Source organism: Argopecten irradians, chromosome 11 (assembly GCF_041381155.1).
Source record: "Argopecten irradians isolate NY chromosome 11, Ai_NY, whole genome shotgun sequence".
NCBI lineage: Eukaryota > Metazoa > Mollusca > Bivalvia > Pectinida > Pectinidae > Argopecten > Argopecten irradians.
In genome coordinates, this window is record NC_091144.1 from 38,936,886 (window position 1) to 38,948,460 (window position 11,575).

Genomic DNA, 11,575 nt, shown 5'->3' on the forward strand with positions numbered 1-11,575 from the left:
CCTTCGTATGACTTTGTAAAAGAAAAAAACCCACTGATTGACTCTGAAGAATAACTAGGATAGAAATCTGTAATGAGAACAAAAAGTCATCATCATAGGTATCTTTCTATGATTTTGGCACATCGGGCATATTGCATGCCTTTCCAAAACAAAATGTCAAAAATTTATTGTATCTATATCTATGAAAGTTAATACAACACCAAACATATGTACATGTATAATAACTTCTGAAAAGATTGCGACTTAAGTTTGGTTTTTAGCCCACCATCATCAGATGGTGGGCTATTCAAATCGCATTTTGTCCGTGGTCCGTCGTCCGTCCGTCCTTCTGTCCGTTAACAATTCTTGTTACCGCTATTTCTCAGAAAGTACTGAAGGGATCTTTTTTAAATTTCACATGTAGTTTGCCCTAGGGGTCTACCTGTGCATATTATATTTTGGGACCAATCAGTCAACAAATTGGCCGACAGGCCGCCATCTTGGATTTTGATAGTTAAAGTTTGTTACCGCTGTTTCTCAGAAAGTACTGAAGGGATCTTTCTCAAATTTCACATGTAGGTTCCCCTAGGGCTCTAGTTATGCATATTGAATTTTGGGACAAATCGGTGAACAAGATGGCCGACAGGCCGCCATCTTGGATTTTGATAGTTAAAGTTTGTTACCGCTATTTCTCAGAAAGTACTGAAGGGATCTTTCTCAAATTGCATGTGCAGGTTCGCCTAGGGGTCTTGTTGTGCATATCGTATTTTCAGACCGATCGGTCAACAAGATGGCCGACAGGCCGCCATCTTGGATTGTGACAATTGAAGTTTGTTACCGCTATTTCTCAAAATGTACTAAAGGGATCTGTGTCAAATTGCATGTGCAGGTTCCCCTAGGGGTCTAGTTGTGCATATTGCATTTTGGGACCAATCGGTCCACAAGATGGCCGACAGGCCGCCATCTTGGATTTTGATAGTTAAAGTTTGTTACCGCTATTTCTCAGAAAGTACTGAAGGGATTCTTCTCAAATTTCACATGTAGGTTCCCCTAGGGCTCTAGTTATGCATATTGAATTTTGGGACCGATCGGTGAACAAGATGGCCGACAGGCCGCCATCTTGGATTTTGACAATTAAAGTTTGTTACCGCTATTTCTCAGAAAGTACTGAAGGGATCTGTGTCAAATTGCATGTGCAGGTTCCCCTAGGGGTCTTGTTGTGCATATCGTATTTTCAGACCGATCGGTCAACAAGATGGCCGGCAGGTCACCATCTTGGATTTAAATAGTTAAAAATTATTACCGCTATTTCTCAGAAGGTCTTGAAGGGATTCTTCTCAAATTTCACATGTAGGTTCCCCTAAGGCCCTAGTTGTGCATATTGCATTTTGGGACTGATTGCTCAACATTGTTACAATATGGCCGAAATGCCGCCATCTTGGATTTTGACAATTGAAGTTTGTTACCGCTATTTCTCAAAAAGTACTGAAGGGAGTTGTCTTGAATTTTATGTGCAAGTTCCCGTAGGTCCCTGATCATGCATATTGCATTTTGGTACCGATCGATGAACAAGATGGCCGACAGGCTGCCATCTTGAATTTGGATAGTTGAAGCTTGTTACCACTTTTTCTCAGAAAGTACTGAAGTGGTATGTCTCAAATTTTATATGTAAGTTCCACTAGGACCTTAGTTGTGCATATTGCATTTTCGGGCTGATTGTCAAAAAGATGGCCGACAGGTAGCCATCATGGATTTTGATAATTGGAGTTTGTTACTGTTATGTATCTCAGAGAGTACTCAAAGGATCTTTCTCCATATGTATTAATATGTAGTAAAAGTTTGAAATTTCAAGCAGAGAAAAGATCCCTCTTTCGTTTGTCAGACATAGATCATTCTTTGGTGGGCGCCAAGATCCCTCTGGGATCTCTTGTTGATTAGATACTATCAACAGCCAGGGTCATTTAAAATAATGGAACATCTTGGTCTTTTTATAATGCTCTCACGCTGAGTCATGCCGTCAAAGACAAGGAAAAAGAGCAGAAACTACCACTTTTATTGACTGGCGTGTTTCTACAAATGGACAGAATATGGAGCTTTTCTCACAGGGTCGAGTGCTCAACCGAAGACAAAAATGAGGTGGTGTCAAGGGAGATGTTACACGTAGGAAGAAGAAATCAGTTATGAAGAAGAGAAAACGATAATATTCTAAATTTAGTCGCCTTTTACGATCATTTAATGGGCAGTAGGTAGTACAATTTTAATGTCCAGTCTGCAGAGCAGAAAAATATGATATCTGAAATGGTGTTCAATCTTATCAAAAGACAACTATGAAATATGTAAACATCTCTAGGGTTCATATTAATAGGGTCAATTTTCAACACCTACTATACACCTACAATACACCAGAGACAACCTTCTCAGTCTAAAGTCAAGGCCAATAATGTACAAACAAACCATTGATTTACAGACAGACACAAAGATATAACGGAATATTTATTCTGTAGACTTGTGAAGGTCGCGGCAGATCACTCCACTAGTTCACCTTGTTCCGGTCGTTACTTAAACTTCTTGTCATGGGGACAACTTGTGGGTGAGGTTTCAAGCATTTACTCTAAGGTTGGAAAACCACAGGGAATGGTAACATGATTTTCAAGGAGGGTCCTCATGCTGTATACACACTACCAGTCCCTGTGATTGGAACAGTTTAATTAGAAATATTAGAGGTGACTTGGTAAAACAAATAGTAACAAATGTTATCCAAAATTCTAAAACATCACGGGCCTTTAATTGTCCTAACGCTGTAGCATAGTTACTTCCATCCTAGATATTTCACAGCGCTACAGCTAGTGTATTGGGGAAATAGCTCAAATGTAGTCTGTGACAAAAAGGATAATCCAAAGATGAAATTTTCTATATGTATATAGAAATATCAAACTCTACACTTCCAAATCTATGCGTAAAAGTTAATATTCAAGTAACACAAAATAATGATATACAAAACATTCAGGACAAACATGTAAACAGCACTTAGTCTAAACTCGATACAATAGTCGCTAATTAACTGAAGCCAGAGTTGCTAGTATTGATAAGTGCTAAGAAGGTTTAGCTAAAAGAAACACAGGTTAAAGCCATAGATCACTATAAAGACACGGCTATAATATTTAAAATGAAGCTTTGTATTTTACTTCTATGTTCGAGATAGTCTAGGGTGTAGGAATCGCAAGTGATCGGAACCCCTGGAGTATCGATGGGTCGCATTGAACTCCAGCTTCTGGGTTTGTTTTATTACAAAATTGAAGTAATTGCACTGACAACATTTTAACGGATCGTGTAATTATTCTTTTATATACCGTTTTTTAGATTTGGATAAAGAAGCTTTCAGTCTGCATTCCTAATGATTTTCGTACTTTGTACTCTTCTCGATCGTCCAATCGCCTACTATGTACTTAGGTAATACCGCTGACAGATCTAACGACAGCTTACATAAGACACTTGACCCCTCAAGTCATAAGGACACCTTTCTTCCTGGCCGCGGGATCATGAAATAACCTTAGACTTAAGTTTGTGTCATGATCCTGAGCCATGGACAAGGGATGCTTCTTACGATACTGCATGTCCATACAACCTTCCCCCATTGCAAACAAGCAATACGAAAGATAAGATCTAAAATTACATCAAATGCAGGTCCCTGAATTTACCAGCTTAAACATCGAAACAGACAAAAAAGAAATCTAGGCAACGTGTACGTGTTCATGAATCTAAGAAAATTTCGGGCTAAAGATAATATGATTTACAAAACATTGATCAGGAACAGAACGTTCCTTGGACGTTCAAAGTTATAATTCATTCTTGCCCAAAATAATATCGGACTGAAATTCTTTGGTATTTGTATACATTTCTTTTTTATGGCCATTCCTAGGGTTTGATTTTTTTTTTATAATAGTACATTGTGTTTTGACGTAACTAATGTGCAATTCTAGACCTTACAGCAATCCCATTTGTGAGTTTAACATTTCATCAACCAAAGGAGTTTGACGACTGTCTAATACAGTATACTATATATATTCCTATATACTACATAAAAACACCTGGTGTTTTTATATAGTATATAGGTGTTTTTTTTATATGTACAACTATATATATTGACAGAACGTCAAATCCTGTGCATCAACACACCCCAGATATTGCACGTGTAGATAAATGTTGATACACATATGTACACACGTGGCGTTGTCGTGATAATGGTAATGTCCACTATACACTGACCCCATGAATAGGCCATGTTATATAACACGTTATACACACATGTACAGCCGACAGTATACCGTTACTCTAAGGGCTATCGATTCGGTTACGTCCAGCCGTTACGTCAGAGCGTCCATTACACACACATGCGGTCAGCCGGCTTCGTCACAACAGTTCGTATCATGTTCTGACATATTTAATGTACGCGATGAAGATGAACGAAAACTAGATTTATTGAAGGAGGAAGCTTTGAATTTCTTAACAAAATTACCATAAAGGTAAGTTATTTAAGATAATTTAACTTTTCCGTGAATCTTCGTAAAAAATCTGTATTTTGTTATGAGTAATTTTGCATTTTGTTAATAGCTTCATGTATGTGTATATATAAATCTTTTATTGCAAATATAAGTTGCATTATTTATTTCAATACTATTGCTAAAGAGATTATTTGTTGTTATTATGTAAATTTTATTAAATGTAAATTAATGATATTTTTCTTGGAGTTGATGTAGTAGCATGTGATGCGGAGAGGGTATTTATACAAATCTTTACGGCAACAGAACTTACACATATATGTATCTTGAAGATAAAAAATCTTAGATGTACAAATTCAATAATTAAGTTGAAATATAAAACATTTTGACGAGAATCTATGCGAATGAAAAGGTGATATTTATATTTTCTAATGCGGCCATCTTTAACGAACAAAATTATTTATTATCAAAACACAAATATTTTTGTATGGGAGCCGATGTCTCTGTATTGAACATCGATCCGTAATAATATAAATTGCATGTATGGATTCATTCATTTAATTTAAAATAATGTAATAAATTTTGACAAGATTCTATGTGAATAATAAATGTGGATGCCATACACATATACAGACATGTTTCTGTATCGTATTCACATGTTCATTAAATGGGCACATGTTCATTAAATGGGCATATGTACATATGTACATGCAAGCCGACCTTTGCCCTCCCCCAGTCACTGTGTATCGTGTTTATGTTATCCATTCAAAGTACACGTGACCTTGAACCTGGTACATGTACACTGAGAATTAAAGCTACTGTGGCGTACACCTCCTATGTGGTCAGCATTTGTTTATCTTATCGCTGATCTCAAACACATGATATGACCCACGCACACGGGATAGATCGAATGTTTTGACATAGCCATCTCTGAAGTATGAGTCAATATCAATATCCAGAGGTTTTTGACATGACACGAATTCAATTATTTATGGTCAATATGGTGTTATACCATCCTGGTAGAATTATGTAATGACCTGGGGCTTTATTTTAGCTTCCATCAGTCAAAATCAGTCTTTACATTAAAGAATAACGATAGCCTTAGAACGCAACCCTGCAGAACTACACAATCAATGAGAGAATGAATTAATGAACTTCTCTTTCTATACATAAAATAGAATTGTCTAGCTAAATTTGACCCCAATTCTGGTCAGTTTTATTATGAAGGACAATAATACTATTGATATCCAAATTTGAGAATTTTTAACTTATTTCTTTAAACTTTGTTAAAGATACATAGTCTGAAAACTTACAGATATTTACAAACCATCATAAACATGGCAGGGAAAGTACGTTACAAATATTACTAAGATAGCATAACAATAGCTGTCATGAGTCTCACCCCAGGGTAAGTTCAGAAGCGTTTGTGACGTACCTTCACTTCCGCGATAAAATGGAATTCATCTTGAACGTCAAAATAAACAAATAATGACCTGTGTATGTTTACGGGTCCCGAGTGACGTGAACACGTATTTACATAAACATTCCTTTATTATACATCCGGGTCACAATAGAAGAAAATACGCATATCGTCCATACAGTAACCATGGATGATCATATCGCAATGTCATTTATATGTGTCTATTGTACGAGACTAGAAACATTATTTTAAGTTTAGTTTTCCTATATTTTTTCCGGGTCGCGAGCCTTTAATGGGGACGAAATGACGGTGACGTCATACTGTTACGTCATTGTCAGTATTACGTTAACCTGTAGTCCTAGTGTTGCGCTTCAAACAGTGATTGATATTTTAAAGATATATAATACGCGAATCATTTAACAGGAACCTTTTTGACAATGACCCACAGGTCAAAACGTCGAAAATATTGCATAAGGTATATATATACCGAAATGATGTAGGTAATCCCATGATAGCATTGTACATTTAACACCGTAGAGTGGAAGCACAGGTGTTGTTAAAAGAAATAAACCTATACCCTAAGCCTGTATACATATGCAGAGTAATTGTTAATCCTGAACTCAACGGTGGGGGATTATAGTAGTTGAAGTGGTCAATATCCATGAATTCATGAATGGACTTTGGTCACACGTCCTTGGTTCATTGTGGTATATTTGTAGTATTTATATGTATGTCTATAGATTTGATCAGAAACACATGAATCTTTACTTTTTGTAAAATCGTATTTCTAGATTATGCTTGTTTAAATAAGCGCATCCGCATTATTGTATGCATACATTATTTATGTGCATCCTGCAATCTGATTAAAACTAACTCTTTGAAGAGCGAGATTGGCACAACCTGCTAAGATGAATATTCATGGATGTATTCTTTCGGAGATAGGTGCACGTGGTTTTAAAGCAGGTGGTACTGTATTTATCTTTTAATTACCCTTTTCTTCTCTTTTACAGCTCTGAAGACGACCTCAATATTGCAAACAGCAAGAGAGCATTCAGATCACGTTTATGAAGAAGACACCCGATTTATTGATTTGAAAGAGATTCGAAACAGGATTGCTTTGAGGAAGCCAAACAAACTCAAAACTGCTGCGAAAAAGAAATTACAACTTCAGTAGGATTATCTCGCAGAAGACGTCTTCAGACCAATTTCCCTGATATTGAGCCGAATCGAGTTGTATATTTCCAAAATGATACCGTTATTGATCCTTATCTTGGTTTCCACGATGGTTGCCCTGTCAATGTTTATTTTCTTGCTTATTAGTATGGCTTTAATATTGATCATGTGTATGTCGACTGGGACAATCATCTCCGTGCTGTTGTTCGCTGCGAATGTCATCCTCCGCGAAAGTAATATACAGTTGTCGGATATCAACTTACCGGATATGACGCAACTATTTGGCATGCTGGGTAAAGTGAATTCCATTTCAACAACGCAGATGAAAGAACAGTTCTGGAACATGGCTAGTCGTAAAAACATGACTGCTTGTGCGCATACGATATTTAACAGGATGTACCATACAGTTACATTTTCTTACTTCAAATCCCAGAGTTGAATCTTTTAATTGTTTTGTACGACGACGTTGAATCAATCGGAGGCAACATTGTACATATATTCACGAAACAAACTGAAACAAAATGATCTCATAGATAGAATCATACCCTAACTTCAGACAATCTCATCTTTTTCGTATTGCGGATATGTCTTCTTGTAGTGTGATATTGATGCAGCAATGACGCCTTCTCAGTACTCACGATATAGGCCTATGTCTTTGCACGATGAAAAATTCCTTTTTACCCTAAACTAAAGTTTTGATTATTATATTCTAGTAAAGGAAACTTCTCTAACTAAATTTATTTTAAGTTGTCGCAGTCAATTCTACGTTTGTAGACCGGATTACCTTCCTTAGTACAAATTATCTCCGCTAAGCTGCTTCATTAAAACTTCCGGTCGACAATCTCTCCCAGGGTTCATTGCGGTCCCCATATTCACAAAACGGACCGCAATGATCTGGGAACTTGGCTATAAAAATCCCTTTGTATTTGTTTACGCCGGCAGTGTAGGCCTAGTGCTGTTTGTGGATGTCAAAATCAAGCTATTGTGTTCCGTTGCGACAAACTTTGAAGGCCCATTAACTTTTCGAAACAAAAAATAAAAGTTTCTTAAAAACAGTAATAACATCAGAAAATATATATCGATGGCCTTAGATGAGTTACAACAACAAACAAATGCAAGATTTCCGAAGTAAATTATATTTAGAGGGAAGATTCATTTTGCTGGTTTGCCGTCTGGCGCAGTGGTAATCAACTAAAGCGTGGTAATTAGGACGACGGCGGGAAACATAAGACGACCCTCGTTATGAAAATTAACAATTGCTTTATTTTTATTGAATTGAAGGTTATGATTAACTTTATTTGTTGAAGGTTATGATTAACTTCTGCGACCTCTACAAAATTCTCAATCTCTTTTAACATTCGCATCTTAAAAATGAAAAGAAGTTTCGGAAAGGTAGTGGGCCTTTAATAATTTGAATTGTTTATATGCGTGATGTGCATTTTGATATTGGATGTCGTTATTTTTATATGTGATCGATTTACAGTGTATTTAATCATAGAGAAAATAATATATTTACATCAATTTTAGCCCATGTTTCAATTGTTTTTACCATAATATTTATTTCCAAAGCAAAACACACACACATCTCCATTCGTGTACTATCATTGAAAGCTGCTTCACTTCATACAGAGTATAAACGATACTCATCATTTGAACAATAAATGGTGTTTAATCATGTGTGTATATATGTCTAATTAACACAAAAATAATATAATATAATAATTTATTTTGCTTTCCATGCATACGCATTGAGTACTTCATTCCATATAGGACATAGTACTTATTACCTTTTGGCAAATCTTGTTCAAATATTGAGAAAATACAATACTACTATCATAATTATTGTAAAATATATATGTGTATATCAGAAAAAATAAAATATAATGCAAACGCAATTCAAATGTTGAAAATGCATCTAGCACATACAAGACTAGACTGACTACCAGTCTCTTGAATATTAAAAATAAAAACATCACACAAATTTGGTTTGATAATTTTTGTCTCCGCGATATGTCTGATACTAACTTTCAAACTAAGGGAGATAATCTAGGAAGTACACGTATTATAATTCTGATGAGAATATGGTCTGGTGCCCAGTCAAAGGGAGATAACCTAGTATTTGAACTCTGCTGAGAACATTTTATCAATAACCTTTGGTGTGGTGGCCAGTTTTAACCAAGTTTGCTGCGATATTTTGTCCTTTAGTACTTCCAAGGATTTATACGTCCTTGGTACTTCAGATTCATGGCCATCTTGTTTACTTTCTATACCTGAGACTGGTTCATAGTGCGGTGAAGGTCAATCGTCATATATCGGATAAATTTACATTTAAAGTTTACAATGGGCCGACCTCTTGACCTGATAACTGATATCAAGTTCATTCATTTATAGTCATTATTTATGGACCCTGCCGTACTTAAGTTGTATTCACACAAATAACTCAAGTTCAATGCCAACGGTTATGAAACTAGAAAGTTGAACGGTTTAAAATCGGTGAACTGATTGCATCACCCTGGCGCACACCTTTTGAAATCTATTATAAAGTTTTCGTTGCAGTAACTTTACATTGTATATCGGTAATTATTACTTCATCGTACCCGAGATAATTTAAATGTTTATTATTGTAAATTGTATATTTGATCAATGACATTTAGGTAGAGATTTTTGCGCAGTGAAAATATCGTTTTGGTGTTAATTTACTTCGGAAATTGTGCTCCTTTGTGGAACTGAATTAGAAAGTGGGGAAAAAATTAAAGCTAGATTAAACAGGTATCTTGGCAGATTTAAATGTACGTTATAGTATCAGAAGGCCTAGTCTAGACCAAAGACAGAGACGTAAAGATGTGATCTTTCTTGATGAATAACAGTTATAATTTATCTCGTGATGTAAAAGCTTTTGTATATATTATAGAGTCATGAAATATCAACGTTCTATCCCACTCGAAGGATGGACTTATAGTATATCTTCGTGACGACTTTGTATCTCAATATAAAGCACATTGATATGAAACGCTAATTACTAATTCGATTATGTGGCTTACATAATTATTCCAAACATACCAGATGAGTGACAGAAAGGCATTGTGAGTTATCAGAGTTACTTCCCCTTGTTTCATTCCGTAAATGAAGTACAGAAAAGCCAAGGTTTTCAGGCTAGACGTTTTCTTTCTCAGTCAGTCTCATTCCCTCCCAGAGTTCATTGCGGTCTGTCAGTGTGGTGTAATTTCTAGCCTTAGTTTCGTAACCGATATAAGACGGATGGTGTGACGAGCCAAGAAAGAGAACAGGGAAGTTCGGCACTAATTTTGTGGCCACATATACAAACCTTGACGAGATATTTATAGTTAACCATGACAATTTTATGCTGCTCTATGTGTAATGATGTCCGTGAACTAGATATAGATTATCACATCTAATGCAAGTGCATGTGCACGTGCTTTTCGGACAAGAATTCGGATCGGCTGATATATTTAGTACAATGTTTTGTAACTGGAGTTTATGATGAAATTGCACTTCCATACAATTGTAGACACTTATTCCACAGTTCTATCGTGTTATTTAGTTCAAGGCCTTTGTAAAAGGACGATAGAAGTAATTCCGACTATTTTGCCCAGATCCTTCGGCAACCGTCGGCACTTTCCGTAAATGAGTTGGTTCACGATCGGCAGACTTTATTAAACGATTCAACAGAATCAAAGGAAAGAACATTACATATGACATACGCTACTTTTCCGACAAAGATCACACAAGTAGCCCATGTGCAGATACAGTTTTAAGGCTGATGACTACGGCGCGTATGTAACGTGTTAAACACGTGATATTATGTCCAATAGGTATGACATTTAGTTCGGAAACCACGCGATGTAGTATACATCTATAATTGTCATTAATATAATTTGGTTAATTAAGTCAGCATTTTGTACGCAATATTGGATAAATCGAGTTGACATTTCATTTACATTGTATGTTTCTTGGGCCCGATCTCAGTTGCATAAGGATGGATGCAAAATACCTAAGACACATTATGTCTTTAAAATCAAATAGATAAAACACCATATTTATACAATACATTGAATAAGCAAGATGATTTATTAAAAATAATTCCACAATACACGAAAATCAGCGAAACCATAATATAGTCTAAACTGTCAATACACAAATAATTTAAATATATATCTGTATGTTAATGTAAGTCATCATTTTTATGTTAATGTATATTACCAGTCTATGCTGGCATCTGTTGTCTATGTAACCTTGTATGGAGATGGCTTCATAAGTTGTCATAACTTGTGCCAGATCCTTTTTTCCATTTGGTAAATAAAATATGTTTAAAGTGAGTACACAAATACCAATCCTAATAATTTAGTGTTATTTCGCAATTTTTTTTTTTTTTTTTTTTTTATTTTATCGTATATACGTTCATATCGAAATGAGGACAATATGAAAACATTCCGTATTATTTCATTGTGTGGTTGATAAAGAAAACGTTTCATAACGTCCAAAA

At 35.7% G+C, this 11,575-nt stretch overlaps 1 long non-coding RNA gene across 1 annotated transcript; it reads left to right on the plus strand.

Annotated features, from left to right (window-relative positions):
• Positions 1–4,264: 4,264 nt before the first annotated feature.
• Positions 4,265–8,597, plus strand: LOC138335518 (uncharacterized). The gene is made up of 2 exons (XR_011210296.1): positions 4,265–4,502; positions 6,909–8,597. It is a non-coding gene; the product is annotated as an uncharacterized lncRNA (long non-coding RNA).
• Positions 8,598–11,575: the final 2,978 nt, after the last annotated feature.